This window comes from Staurois parvus, unplaced genomic scaffold, assembly GCF_062004578.1.
Source record: "Staurois parvus isolate SC_StPar_1 unplaced genomic scaffold, SC_StPar_1.0 ptg000850l, whole genome shotgun sequence".
NCBI lineage: Eukaryota > Metazoa > Chordata > Amphibia > Anura > Ranidae > Staurois > Staurois parvus.
This window is the reverse complement of record NW_028318646.1, coordinates 5,454,069-5,468,625: the sequence shown is the minus strand read 5'-3', so window position 1 is coordinate 5,468,625 and position 14,557 is coordinate 5,454,069.

Genomic DNA, 14,557 nt, shown 5'->3' with positions numbered 1-14,557 from the left:
AAAGCGTCAACAAGTAGACGCCAAATTGAATTTACTAACCAGGCACAATACAGGAATCAGTCTAAGAAAGCAGACGTGCTAAGAAGCATGTCTAACACAATGAAAAATCACTGCAGAGACATGTTCACATTGAAATTTGCTTTCACAAATATCGGGACTTCACTTTAAACAATATCTTACATTTCAAAAAAACATTTAAATGTGTAAAAAATAGTTTTTTAAAGGAATTCATGACAGTCAAGAACTAGACGCTTTTCCAGCATCTATGCACGGATATAAATGCGCATGTGCAGAACACATTTTAGCCGTCTGCCGTGGGTGCTTTCTTTTTTGACGTTGTTTAATAGTAAATCTCAGTGTGGAGTCCACTGACAGACGGCACTCGATCGCGTCTACTGTGTTTAACAAACAGCACTATTTGTAGCTAGGCATATCTTTATGTATTCTAATTTGATTTCCCTAGTTCTATGGATTCTGTTTTTGTTTCTTATCCTTTATAATTATTTCTGTAATGATTTTACATATTTTGAAGGTCTAGATAATATATATTTTGACAGCTGAATCTAAAAATAAAGGTCGTCAATTAAAAAAAATTTAAAAAAATGGCGTGGGGTCCCCCCTCCCATCCATTGCAAGCCCTTCGGGTCTGGTATGGATCTTAAGGGGCAACCCCATGCCAAAATTTTAAAAAATGGCGTGAGGTCCCCCCCAAAATCCATACCAGACCCTTATCCGAGCATGCAGCCCGGCAGGTCAGGAAAGGGGGGGACGAGTGAGCGCCCCCCCTCCTGAACCATACTTGGCAGCATGCCCTCAACATGGGGGGTGCTTTGGGGCAGGAGGGCTCCCCCTCCAAATCACCTTGTCCCCATGTTGATTGGGACAAGGGCCTCTTCCCACAACCCTGGGTGGTGGTTGTAGGGGTCTGCAGGTGGGGGGATTATCGGAATCTGGAAGCCCCCTTTAACAAGTGGGCCCCCAGATCCCACCCCCCCTACGTGAATGAGTATGGGGTACATGGTACCGCTACTAAGTCACAAAAAAACAAAAAAAGTGTAGTGTAAAAAAACACAGGACACGGTCTTTGACAAGTCCTTTAATAAAAGAAAAATCTATAAGAATGTCCCCTCGAAGTAGATCCAGCGTCAATCACGAAGCCCACTGCCGGCGACCCGAAAAAAGAACAAAAAAAAAAAGGTTCCGTTCCCGACGATGGCTGCCCAGCCCTCTGCTGTGAGCCTGGTTGACAGTTCTTAAATATGTAAGGGGCGGGGCCACCCGGGGATATCACACATGTGGCCCCACCCCATGTGACATCATTGATGTCACATGGGGTGGGGTCACTTGGATGATGTCCCTGGGTGGCTCCTCCCCTTACATATTTAAGAGCTGTCAAACAAGTTCACAGCAGAGGGCTGGGCAGCAATCGTCGGGAACGGAACCTTTTTTTTTCTTGATGGCGGGCTTCGTGATTGACATTGGATCTACTTCGGGGGACATTCTTTTAGATTTTTCTTTTATTAAAGGACTTGTCAAAGACCGTGTCTTGTGTTTTTTTACACTACACTTTTTTTTTTTTAGTGAATTAGTAGCCGTACCATGTACATCAACATGGAGACAAGGTGCTTGGGGGGGGGAGCCCCCCTGCCCCAAAGCACCCCCCCATGTTGAGGGCATGTGGCCTGGTATGGTTCAGGAGGGGGGGGGCGCTCGCTCACCCCCCCTACATTCCTGACCTGCCAGGCTGCATGCTCGGATAAGGGTCTGGTATGGATTTTGGGGGGGGACCCCACGCCATTTTTTTTTAAATTTTGGTGTGGAAGTTCCCCTCTAAATCCATACCAGACCCGAAGGGTTTGGTGTGGATGGGAGGGGGGACCCCACACCGTTTTTTAAATTATTTTTTTAATTACCTGCAATGCTTTTACATTCAGCTGTCAGTGGGGAACTCCGTCGACAGCTAAAACATGAACGCTGCATTGGTTTTCATTACTAAAACGCTGCATGATAATTCATGCGGCATTTTAGTAGTGACAACCATGTGTTAATGTTTCAGCTGTCCCGCATACTAGCAAAAGTGAATTGACATTTTCAGTATTGCATGCGAGATGTGGTCATGTGACTGCCTTAACTCATGCAATAATCTGGAGTGAATTGTGCCCATAGTGCCAATAAATGTTGCCATGGGGTTCCCCTTTACATCCCTGTTCAATGTTCTGTTGTATGCTGCACAGATGCACTTCACTGTGGCTTTCTTTCTGACTCTGATTTGTGGGGCCTGTATACCAAGGGTTAACGTAGGTGGGAAGAGTATTCATCAGGTGCAAACACTTTCTCTGACCAAATAAATGACAGTGGTGGGTGTGGCCTTCATTATATTATATAAAGAGTTGCAGTAGTGGGTAATTTTTCCTTGTAATAGGCCAGGTTATTTTCAGCAAGTCCTTGCCTGTGGTGGTTAGGGGAGGAAGAGATATTGTGATGAATTGCCCCAGACCACACTCACGCTGTGTTTTGATGTGGGCTGTAAATGTTTTGCATTTTTTTTCTTCTAAGGTGTGTTTGTGTGTTATTGTACAATGATTGTGTGTTTATTATCTTTGCATTGTAATCCTAACACATGTCAATTGCTCTGCTCTTCCAAATCTGCACTTGGCTATAGTTTGCTTGCTTATTTAGACTGAAATGAAGTTTTCGGACCAGGGGCGGACTGACAACTCATGGGGCCCCCGGGCAATAGGGGATTATGGGGCCCCTGTGTCCTTGCCCACACTGAAAGCACACCCAAAAAGCCTATAAAAAAGGTGCCATGGGCATTTCATGGGGCCCCCTACTGACCCCGGGCCCTCGGGCAGTACCCGAGTGCTCGAATGGTCAGTCCGCCCCTGTTTCGGACAAACCTGATGAGAAATGTATGTGTGGGGGATTTGGGGAGGTGGGAGGTGTTTTATTTTGGCACGTATGTATTTTTATATTGATATTTTGATCTGCAGCCTGTTTTGTGGATATATAAGCCTACTGATTCATATTAACCATTTGTTTCCTGCTGTAAGTTGTGAAAGCACAGTTCATTAGAAGTATAATCTTTTAGATTGTAAGCACTTATGAGCAGGACCATTCTATTTTAGCAACATCAATCCTGCTTTTTTTTCCCACCAAGAAATTGACTATCTACTTGTTGCTGCTGTCCAAATAAATGTGGAATATGCATTTGATCAATAAACGTTATGACTATGCATATTTTTTGGGGGGGTTATTTCATATTCAAGTTCAATATACTAGCACCCCTAACACTTATATTTTGTGAGCTATATAATATGCCCAAATCTAGCTTGTTAGCGTGCACATGTGCAAGTATGTCCAAGCTAACAAACCAAAAACCCCCTATTGCACCACAAGACCATGTTATGTACCAATGAATGGGTCGTATTCAATGTGCAGCTAGCAATTTTTTTTCTACAATCCTCTTAACAGTAATAAATTAGGCCCCCAATTTATGTTGACTTTGGGCCTTTACCGGCAAACATATATTCGCCAATGCCAAATACACAATAAAGCTGCAAACATATATTCACCAATGCCAAATACAAAATAGAACTGCAAACATATATTCACCAATGTCATATACACAGTAGAGCTGCAAACATATATTCACCAATGTCATATACACAGTAGAGCTGCAAACATATTCACCAATGCCAAATACACAGTAGAGCTGCAAACATATATTCACCAATGTCATATACACAGTAGAGATGCAAACATATATTCACCAATGCCAAATCCACAATAGAATTGCAAACATATATTTGCGAATGTCATATACACAATGGAGCGTGGAAAATTGCTATGGTGCTCAAATAAACGCCAAGACGGCTGTTGGAGGAGGCGCTAGAGCAGCTGTCACACCGGAAATACGTCATGACGTTTGCGGAAGGACGTTTGCACACACCCGGAAGTGGTATGGGGAGTGTTAGTGGATGGGAGTGTGGTTAGGAGAGTTTAGTGGTAATTTGCAAGTCTATTTTTTAGCTTTGTGAATTGTTCTTTTTTAGCTTTGTGGAATTCCAGACCACATCTGAACATGGCGAGATCACTGTTCTCGACCAAGGAGCTGATCCTCATTGCAGGGGAAACATTACTAATAATTGTTGTATTTTCAGTTGAAAACATGTCCAATTCCTAGATACATTGAGGTACATAACAGAGGTTCAAGGTATTCCATAGAAGTTATTGTTCTTCCTAACTATACAGGTGGCACAGACACAAGCATACACCCAGGGCCACTGTTAGATATCACGGGGCCCCATACAGCATACCTGACAGCCCCCCACCGCCAGAGAAAATATCCAAATTATATTTATGGTAAAAATACACTAAAAACATTATTAATGGACACAATACCAACCATATCCATGTGAAATCTAAATGATAAAACTGTACTGAGTTAATAAATAAAGCTGTGTGTGTAATTGAGGTCTTGGGGCTCATTCACATGGGTGCTGTGGCCTGTAGAGTGTGAATCAGTGGTTTGTTTTTGCGGCTGTCGCCGTTTGCAGGCAACCTATGTTACACTATGGAAATGCTGCAGTTCCTAATTTGACAAGCATATGGTGCAGGTGTACAGCCCTAAACACAGACAGTGAGCATTGAGGGCCACTTCCCCACGCCTTCACACCTGTCAGATTAAAACCTGTGTTCATACAGCTGCTGTGTCGCCATAGTGTAACAGGTGGCTCTAGCCACATGAACAACCCCCCCAGAGGACCTATGTGAATGGGGCATTTTTAACTTTTTTTCCTCAGCTCATTAATTTCAATGGGCTGCCTAACATGTGGGAACATGCAAAAATACTGCAGGCATATTATTTTAAAAGTGTGTTGCACCTAACCGCACAGTAGTGTGGTGCCATGCATTTTGTTGGTTGTGAATGCGTCTGTGTTTACTAGACGTGTGGAGGTGCAATTAAGTTTTCATCATGGTACCCGCGCATATTTACAGAGGGCATTGCATTTCTTTGCTGTGCAGGAAAATGCGTTCTCTTGCATGCGTTTCTGCACCACAAATGGTGTGAACAAGTCCTAAGGGCCAGTTCACACTATAGAAACACAGTCTAGATGTGTTCCAGATGCGCTTTTGCATGCACTTTTTTGATGCATGTTTAGCATGTTCCAGTGCATTTTGGCTGCATTTTTTAATGTGTTCCAGTGCATTTTGGATGTGTTTTTTATGTGTTCCAGTGCATTTTTTTATGCATTCCAGTTAATTTTTTCCCCTCTCTTTTTCTTCAATTTAATTAGGGACATGTGAGTTTTATTGCATTCCAGGGCATTTTACCATGTCCAAGTACAGTTCTATGTATAAACAATACAGCCTGTTTGACTTTTTTGGCAGCACCTGCAACACACTGGAACTGCAAGTGCTGATGTGAACTATGACATTGACAACCATATAACCTTCTTTCTGTGCGTTTTGGATGCAAAAAAGCAACTGAAACACATGTAGTGTGAACTGGCCCTAAAGGTTATTACAGGTGAAACTTGAAAAATTAGAATATCGTGCAAAAGTTCATTTATTTCAGTAATGCAACTTAAAAGGTGAAACTAATATATGAGATAGACTCATTACATGCAAAGCAAGATAGTTCAAGCCGTGATTTGTCATAATTGTGATGAAAATGGCTTATGACAAATCACGGCTTGAACTATCTTGCTTTGCATGTAATGAGTCTATCTCATATATTAGTTTCACCTTTTAAGTTGCATTACTGAAATAAATTAACTTTTGCACGATATTCTAATTTTTCGAGTTTCACCTGTAGGTAAGGGAACTGGACTGACCAGGAATTGTGAATTCAATCAGACTAGTGGTGAATTACACTTAGGAATCTTATAGTAATGTGAGCTCTGAGCTGTAGGTGATAGGAAATGAGACACATTAACTTGATCAGTAAATAAATAATTAAATGAAAAGAGTGGGGCGGTGATACATAGATTTGTAGATGGAAGAGGTGATGACAGGGGGGGTGGGGGAGGGGGTCAAGTTGTATAAGGAGAGAGGTTTAAGGGCTCCTTCACACTTGACTTTATTTCTAACTCTTGCCAAACGGCCCTATAGCGTTTGACAGGTGTTTGGGAAGCGGTTTTAATGTTCCTCAAATGCTCCTCAAACGCCCTATGCACGGTTTTGAGGCACCACAAATGCCTGTAATGAAGTTAAATGGCATTAACGCTCCGCAAAAGCCTCGCAACTGCATTGTAACCACATTGCAAACGCCTGCCATAGACTTGAATAGGAGGCTTCAACTCTTCCTGACTCGACATGAGGCGCCAGTTTTGCTGCGACGCAATGCTAACGCTTCAGTGTGAACAGCACTGTGTGCTGCCATGTGCAGAATTTTCATAGGCTTTTGGGAAGCGTTAAAAACACTTCCCAAACGCTTGTCTGACACTTGCTGACAAAGCTTGTGTGAACGTAACCATAGAGAAGATAAAGTTGTAATGAAATATAAACTGAAGGAAAATTTAAAGTTTCAAACTTGTCAGAATAACAGGACGCAGGTAAGATTCACTCCCATTGATTGATCAAAATTCCTGGCACTGACAGAACCCTGGAAATTGATCTCCATATTTTGGGCATTCACAAATGTCAAGGAGCTTACAAACTAAGGCCAGAAACTCAGACATATACTAGGCCAAATTAACCTAACAGCATGTCTTTGGAGTGTTGGCAGAAACACATCTGTGCAAATTCCAGACAGGTCAGCTATGACTGGGATTAGAACCCATCACCCAAGTGCTGTAAGTCCTGAGTACTAACCACTAAGCCACTGTAGGAGACAGAGTTTGAGCTGGAATGTAGAATAGTTACATGATTAAAAATAATGAAGATATATAATTATATTGGGTAATTAGAACTAGACATTCAAATTATTTGAGATAAAAGTGTGAAAATGTTGACATTTGAAAATAGAATATATGACATTCATTAGGAAATGCATTAGTTGGCCAATCATTTTTTGGAGAAACAGCAAAAAAAAAAATTATAATATAGGTGTGCTTTTTATTTTAAATTATAAATATTCTCATATGCAAACAGAAAAAAGCCAATGGGACAAAGCCCGTGGTTGTGCGCCACCTAGCAAACATATCCGGTATTGCATCTAGAAATGTGCCTGACGTGATTCTGGATTTACTAACAGGAAAGAGTCTACAAAGTAGACTCTTTTCTTTTTTTTTTTGTAATAACAATTTTTATTGATTTTCAAAAATATACAAACAGTATGTTTAAGAAAAAAAAAAAAGGATAAGAAAAGAAAACAAGCAAAATAGAAAGTTACATCGATGGCAAAACTGCGTAAGGACAGGACCAACAAAAACATAAAATAACAGTGTGAAGGTTATCAGGACCTTACATTTTGGGCCGGCATAGAGGAAATGAAGGTATCCCATGGGAGCCAAATCATCTCAAACACAGCAAACGAACAATTATGTAGTGCAGTCAAGTATTCCATCTGTCTAACATCAGCAATAAGTTTGTACAGAATCGCCATTGAAGGAGGGGTAGAAGATAACCAACACATAGGAATGCTTCTCCTAGCCGCGGTCAGAACATGTACAGCAAGTTTTCCGGATGGTTTAGGTAAACCCGGAAATGGTAGACCTAGCAAAAAATGTAGTGGATCAAGTGGGAGAGAGGTACGCATTAGTGATTGTAACAGAGGGAGAACATCTTTCCAGAAAGGAGTAATGGAGCTGCATGTCCAAAAGATATGGTAGAGAGAACCCTGGTCTCCACCACAGCGCCAGCAGGCAGGAGAAGCATTCGGATTATAAGCATGAAGAACTTCAGGTGTTTTGTACCATAACATCATGAGCTTGTAAATATTCTCCTTAAAAACCACACAAACAGAAGATCTAGATGCATTTTCCCAAATTTTCTTCCACGTTAATAGATCAATATCACATTGTACGAATTGAGACCACCTACGCATGTAAAGGTGAGTGGCATTGGACAAGGAGGGGGCATCTAGAAGTAGTTTATATGTGTTAGAAATAATACCCCTTTGGTGGGGGCCCTGCATACATAAACGTTCAAAGGAAGTAGGCTTCCCCAGGGTTAATGAGGGTGATAAGGTAGAAAAAAAGTGGCGTATTTGAAGGTAAATATATAGGTGTTGAGAAGGTAGAAGAGATTTTTTCTGGAGATCTGGGAATGAGTGTAACTTACGAGTCACCGGGTGTACCAAGTGACGCAATTGAAAAAGGTTAGCTGCTACCCAAAGAGACATCCGGGACATGGCCATATTATCTGGAAGATTAGGGTTATGGAGAATGTTTGTCAGTGGGGAGCAATCAGAGGCCAGTGTAAATTTAGCCTTACATTTCCGCCAAACAGCCAGAGAAAAGTGCATGGGACCAAGGAATAGGTGGCGAAAAGAAGAGACATCCACTGTTGAGGTCGACCAAAGGAGGGAGCATGGATGAGCCGGAGACAATTGTAAAGATTCAATCTCAGCCCACGTGTTGGGAGGATAGTGAGTAGACCATGACATAAGAAAACGAAGATGAGTTGCATAGTAGTATGTTATTATATCCGGTACCCCCAAGCCCCCCCTAGAACGCGGAGAAAGCAAAACAGAACGTGCAATCCTGTGCCGCTTGTTGTGCCAAATAAAATGCAGGAAAGATTTCTGGAGGGAGTGAAGTTTGGACATAGGAACGGGAACGGGGAGAGTCGCAAACAGGTATAACAGTTTGGGTAACACGGTCATTTTTAGTACATTAATGCGTCCGAGAAAAGAAATGGGCAGGGCATCCCAGTGTTTCAGAGAACGAGAAATTGCTATAAATAATGGGGGGAAATTGGCCTCGTATATGGATTGGTAAGAGGAAGTCAGATTAGTACCTAAATATTTTAAAGAGTGGGTGCACCACCGGTAGGGAAAGGCTTCCTGAAGCGAGGATAAAACGCCAGAAGGGACATGTATCGGAAGTGCCTCAGTTTTAGACGTGTTAACTTTGTAGCCAGATATGGCCCCAAATTGTTTCAAGGTCTTATGCAAAATCGGTAGGGAGGTATGGGGACTCGCAAGCGTGAGGAGGATGTCATCAGCAAACAGCGATAATTTGTATTCATGGTTATGGGATCGTATCCCGCGAATATCCGGATTCGACCTTATGGCGATGGCTAATGGTTCCAGACAAAGAATGAACAGTAAAGGAGAGAGTGGGCAACCCTGACGTGTACCATTTGACATCTGAAAGGGGAGTGAAAAAAAAGAGGCTAATCTGACCTGCAAAAAGGGGGAAGAATAAAGGGCCTTCAAGGCTGCTACAAATGGACCCCTGAAACCATATCTTTCCAAGACCATGAACATGTAAGGCCAACTTAAACGGTCAAAAGCTTTTTGAGCATCTAAACTTAATAATATAGCGGGGGTGGAGGATCGGTTAATCAAGTCAACCAGATCAATGGATCGCCTGGTGTTATCTGCAGCGTGTCTGGCAGGTACAAAGCCCACTTGGTCCCTGTGTATGAGTTTGGAAATAATTCCAGACAGTCGGTTGGCCAAGATTTTAGTGAAAATCTTGTAATCGGAGTTAAGTAGGGCAATGGGGCGGTAGTTGTCTACTATAGAGTGATCTTTATCGGGTTTGGGGATAACCGAGATATATGCTCGGGAAAATTCAGTCTGGGGTGTGACCCCCTTGAAAAGATCTCGATAAAAGGAGAGGAGATGAGGGGCCAGGATACCAATAAAAGATTTATAGTAGGAGTAGGGCAATCCGTCCGGTCCTGGGGCTTTACGAGAGGGAAGATGTTTAATTGTGTCAAACAATTCCTCTGGCGTAATATCAGCGTTAAGGGTGGCAATGTCTGAGGGTGAAAGACTCGGAAGTGACAGGGGGTCAAAAAAATTATCAAAAGATAACTGTGTGAGGGGCGGGTGAAGGTCTGGGGTCAAACAGTTATAAAGATTCTTATAGTATGAGCCAAAAAGGGATGCCATGACCTGAGGATCATAGGTAGGGCTTCCATTTGGTTGGATTAAAAGATCAGGCATCGTGGAAGGAGACTGAGCTTTGAGTCGATTGACTAACATACGATGAGGTTTGTTGGAAAATTCGTAAAATTTTTGCTTAACCCATAAGAGGGATTGCGCAGACTTACTAGAGTCAAGAGTTTTAATGCGGTCACGTAGAGATGTTACCTTCCGGAGCCCAGAAATGGATGGCTTGGCCAACAACTGTCGTTCTGCCAAAGACAGTTGATGGATGAGAGAAGCCCTAGCACTCACTGAAGATTTTTTTAAACGAGAACCCATAGAAATACAGAGTCCTCGAAATACCGCCTTATGAGCCTCCCATAGGGTTGAGGAAGAAGCTACGGAGCCAACATTGTGGGTGAAATAGGTATCAAGTCCCCGTGACAGTTCATCCCTAAGATGTTCTGTAGAAAGAAAGGTCTCATTAAGGCGCCAATGACATGGTTTGGGTATAATAGGAGGGAAAAAAAGGTTTAAAGTCAGAGAGGCATGGTCAGACCAGGTAATGGGGTTGATTTCAGAGGCGACCAGGAGTGGAAGAAGTGGGGCAGAGATAAAAAAATGATCTAGGCGGGAAAAACTACGGTGAGGGGTGGAGTAGAAAGTAAATTGTTTATGGAGGGGGTGTTTAATCCGCCAGGCATCAAAGAGACGATGCTCCCTTATCAGTCTACGGAAAGATTTTGAAGAGGAGCATTGCCGCTTCGAGGGTGTGGACTCGAAAAGAACTTTCCTGTCTTTATGGGGGGAAAAAACCAAGTTGAAATCGCCCCCAACAATCACATGCGAAATGGGAAAGGAATCTAAGTTGGCGAGTGTTTGTGAAAGAAATTGCAATGGACCCGAATTTGGGGCGTATAGATTCAACAAAACAAGGGGAGTGTCACCAAGCATACATTCCAAAATAATAAAGCGACCCTGTTGGTCAACCCTGGAGGAAACAACCCGAAGGGAGCAGTGAGACCTAATCAAAATTGCCACCCCAGCCTTTCCGGAAGGATCAAAGGCCGAATAGGCTTGAGAAAAAAATCTCGAGGCAAAACGGAAGGAGCCAGTTGATTTGAAATGGGTCTCCTGGACAAAAATAATGTCTGCTCCTGAGGATCGAAATTCCCGCAAAGCCATCCAACGTTTTTGAATGGAATTGAGACCCTTGACATTATATGACAAAAACCTCAAAGCCATTATAAAATAATAATAAATTAAGCACATGTATTAGCCTGAGAAATGCATAATATACCATCAATGTAAAAAAATGGAGAACAAAAAACATTAAACTAACACAAGAAAGAACAAACACAGTAGTTGACATAAGTATCCGCAAGGATATAAACTTGGGAGCAACAATTTAGCCCAAGTCGTCTAGGCCTATGGCTAGACAAAATCGGGAGCAACACGACAACCAAGACATCAGGGAGATCGCCAAACCCGGCCAGAAAAAACAAAAGTGAAAAAAAAAACAAAACAAAAAAAAACAAAAAAAAAAAAAACAAAACACCCAACAATGGTTCGGCCGGCCAGAAATGAAAAACCTGTGGAAAAAAACATGTATAAACCAGGAGGGAAGGATCGGCATCGAAGTCACTTCGGAGAAGCACCCCAGGGAGTCATCAGACAGGCGGATCAGTTGTCCGAGGATGTCGTGAACGTTGTGGGGTACGTGAGAGCCTCTTCCGGCCTCTGTGGACTGGAGTACAGATCTTGTTGGGGGTGGCAGATGGACGGACTGGAGTGGGTGGCAGAGGGGTCATGTCATCTGACAAAGGTGGAAGTCCCAGGCGCTTAAAAAAAGAATCCGCCTCATGAAGATCACGGAGCACAACTTGAGTATTGTCCCTAGTTACGATCAGCCTGAAGGAGAACCCCCACCGATAAAGGACACGGTGTTGCTGGAGGTGTGAGGTGATCGGCTTCAGAGCTCGCCGCTTGGCCAGGGTAATCGGGGACAGATCGCAGAAGAGTTGGAGTCTGTCACCTTTAAATTCCAGAGATGGCTTGTGGCGAACTGCTGATAATAAGGCTTCCTTGCTTTGAAAAAAATGGAAACGAACAATGACGTCGCGAGGTCTGGTGCCTTCAACAGGTTTTGGGCCCAAGGAGCGATGAGCCCTGTCCATACGCCAATCAGCTTCTGGAACCAAGGGAGCAGTTGCGGTGAAAAAGGATAATAGGTGACGGTGTAGTTGTGCATCATCAATAGATTCGGACATACCGCGTATATGGATATTTTGGCGCCGTTCCCTGTTTTCCAAATCCTCTTGTTGGAGCTGCATTTGGGACATGGAATGTTTCAAATACGCGTTGTCCTCTTCCAGAACATGAACGTATTGCACCAAATCATCAAACTCAGTTTCCAATTTATCCGTGCGGTAACCAATCTGCGCTATTTCCCCTCTGAGATCCAACGCCAGTTTTCCAATTTCAGTGGAAATGGATGCGGTGATATTGCGTAAGAATATTTGCAATTTATCATCTAGCGCTGAAATTGTGAGAGAAGATGATGTGACAGCCTGCTGGGAAATCAGGGTGGAGGGGTGTTGATTGCCTGAGGCAGGATGAACTATTGCCCCCCCAGTTATATTCTGGGGATCAGGATCCTCCATCTGGGGCTGGAGCAGGGCAGAGGCAGTCAGAGGAGCTGTAATGTTTGAGGGTGCAGTACCCTCCGTGACCACCGGGAGTCCAGGATCGTTCCCTGGGTTCCTGGACATGCCAGAGGCCGGGGATTGCGGCCTGGATAAGAACCGCCAAAGCGGTGACGGCCGCGGATCCTGTGGCTGCGGGGAGGGGGGCTTCCAGCGCCCTATCTTCCCCATAAAGGGCTCGTTCTGGTGCCGTGCCAGGTGCAGAGGGTGTATGACTCACCCGGAGCTGAAGGAAGGCAGTGGCGCGTGACGGGTGAGTCCGTGCTGGCCGGGGATGAGCGGAGCTCAGGGATTACACAGCCGCCATCGTCCCTGGTCGCGCATGCGCCCCAGACTCTTTTCATTGAGCTTGCTAGATGCCTTTCTGATGTCTGACAGGTCTAGATTGATTGAATTGAGTCTGCCTGAATGTTCAGCGTCTGCTGGTAGACTCAATTCTTAGTAAATCAGGGCCAAAGTGTCATATGTCAAAATCTTTGGTTGTCTCCTGTTCCTGTAGGGTTGTATTCTACTTTGAGGAAGTGAATCTGAAATGTCCTTATTCTTCTCTACATTACTTTCAACAAGATGTGTGGTGTTCTCTGTTGCTGGGCATTCTTCTTCTATATCTTCAAATGCATACTCAGTTTGTTCGATTTGATCTATAGGCTCAGTCTCTGTGACTCCTTGTAAATCATACTCACTTACTTCCAGCTGACGTGGGTAGAACTCAATAGCTTCTGGGTTTAGCTCTGTACTTTCCTCTGGGTGGTCACGCTGGGTGACTGGGATGAAGGCTCTCCAGTGTCTTTCTTTGTGATCTGATTCATTTTTTGATTCTCCCTCGGATGTATGTGTAGGTTGTTGAGTTGTATTTCGATCCTTCCCTTGCTTCCTTGCACTGGTTCTTTTGGGTATCTTTTGACCTTGGTGGACAGATAGATAATCACATGGCAATAGTAAGTTGCGATGTAAAATCCTTGTTCGGCCTCTTCCAGTTTCTGGTTTGACATCATATACTGGACTGCCTGCACACTTCTTTTTAAGAACAACATGTATGGTATCTTCCCAAAATGATGTCAATTTCCTGGACCTGCTCTTTTGGTAACATTTCTGACTAGAACTTTGCTACCGGCTGGAAGTTCAGCTCCATGAATTTTCTTGTCATAGTGTTCTTTTCCTCTTTGTGCAGCTTGAGTAGCTATTTTTGAAGCAACCTTATAGGCCGCAGTCATACTATCTGTCCATGTGTTCAGAGTAGGTCTTGTATTTTTCAGTTATTGGAGTGTTAAACATACTATCAATGGGTAGTCTTGGATACCTTCCAAACAGTAGGAAGAATGGAGATTGTCCTGTAGCTTCACTTCGATTACAGTTATATGCATGGACTACCTTTGCCAGTGAAGTTTTCCAGCCCTTTTTGGAATCTGGTGACAAGGTACAAAGCATTGATAGCAGTTTACGATTAAATCTTTCAGCTTGCCCATTACCTTCTGGGTGGTATGGAGTTGTGTGAGAATTTTGGATGTGGCAGTGCTTCCCTAATGTCAAAAACAAGTGATTTTCAAACTCTCTACCTATATCATGGTGAATTCTGGTAGGAAATCCAAATTTCAAGGTAAACTCATTGAATATTTTGGAGGCAATAGTTTTTGCGGACTTGTTCTTGGTTGCATATGCCTGAGAAAATCTTGTAAAATGATCGATTACCACTAAGATATACTCATATCCACCTTTACATTTCTCAAGATGAAGAAAGTCAATGGAGACCATCTCAAAAGGATAAGTTGTCACAATATTGTTCAATGGGGCCCAAACTGGCCATTTGTCTTTCAGATAAGTTCATTGGCGGGTGATGTAATGCTCAGTGGCCCTTTGCATATGT